At 44.8% G+C, this 1,147-nt stretch overlaps 1 non-coding gene across 1 annotated transcript; it reads right to left on the bottom strand.

Annotated features, from left to right (window-relative positions):
- Positions 1-694: 694 nt before the first annotated feature.
- LOC119700995 lies at positions 695-810 on the bottom strand. Its single transcript, XR_005256976.1, has one exon. It is a non-coding gene; the product is annotated as a U5 spliceosomal RNA (small nuclear RNA).
- Positions 811-1,147: the final 337 nt, after the last annotated feature.

Genomic DNA, 1,147 nt, shown 5'->3' with positions numbered 1-1,147 from the left:
CCATATTGCTAGTTGAGATTGAGAAGGAGCTGCTGCAGCAGACTTGTACTGACAGCATTTGTATCTGTTTGCAGGCTTTTTTCCCTGTGGAATGGGGAAATGCAGCCTTTCAAGGCAAAAGTCCTCAGTCTTTCAACTTTCTCCCTGTGCTTGGCCACCACTGAAAGGCAATCATTCACCTGTTCACACCACAGGCAGGCTTCTTCTGCAACACCCCCTGGTACCACTGATAAATTCAAACACTCCACGCAGGTATGGGTCTGGACAAACACATCCTTTTTGGAGGGTTCTATTTGGTTACATACACTGGTACCAATCACAGGTTTTGACCCTGTAAAAATCATTACTAATAAAAAAACCTGTAAAAACAGCCAACAGAAACACAACAAATGACAAAAACCACCACTAGCAGGAGGAAACCTGCAACCCTGCCTGTTTGTCTTGCCTGTGCAAACTGCTGTGCAAACTGCTGTGCCATGCCCTCAGAGATGTGCCACACCCTCAGAGACGTGCCACACCCTCAGAGACACGCCACACCCTCAGAGATGTGCCACACCTTCAGAGTTGTGCCACACCCTCAGCGACGTGCCATGCCCCTGATTCTGTTTGCCCCACTCTGGGTCCCCGTGCTCCCTAGAAGCCTCTTTTGATCACCCCACCACTCACAAGAGGAGAGCCCCACCCTACACCTGTGTTGCTAATGAGAAGAAGAAAAAAAAAAATATTCTTGACATTCGTGCCAGTTCGTCTCCACGGAAATCGTTAGTAAAAAGCAAAATATTTGTACAATCTGCAGAGAAACCAGAACATGAGGACTATGCGTTTACAATACAGTATCTGTATCTAGAAAAATGTAGAAACAGATTAGGAAATTGAACAAAGAGTTCAACAAAGAGTTGTCATCACCCTAAGCATGAAGCTAGGGAGTCATCTTTTCACACACCTCTTTCTTTCATCATGAATCCTCTGGCCCAGATTCAGCCATTTGGGGAATCTGGAAAAAGTGAAATTTGAAGAAAAACATTCCCTTCAGACTGAAGAGGGGTTATCAGTTAGGGTGTAAAATGTGTATACTTCTATTCTTTCAATGTGTAGCAGCCATATCTGCTTTTTCTGCTTTTAGAGTCAGCAATATATGGTCATGGCG

The sequence above is a fragment of the Motacilla alba genome, chromosome 4 (genome assembly GCF_015832195.1).
Source record: "Motacilla alba alba isolate MOTALB_02 chromosome 4, Motacilla_alba_V1.0_pri, whole genome shotgun sequence".
NCBI lineage: Eukaryota > Metazoa > Chordata > Aves > Passeriformes > Motacillidae > Motacilla > Motacilla alba.
Note: the sequence above shows the minus strand (reverse complement) of the source record. Positions and strands in the feature narration are given on the sequence as shown.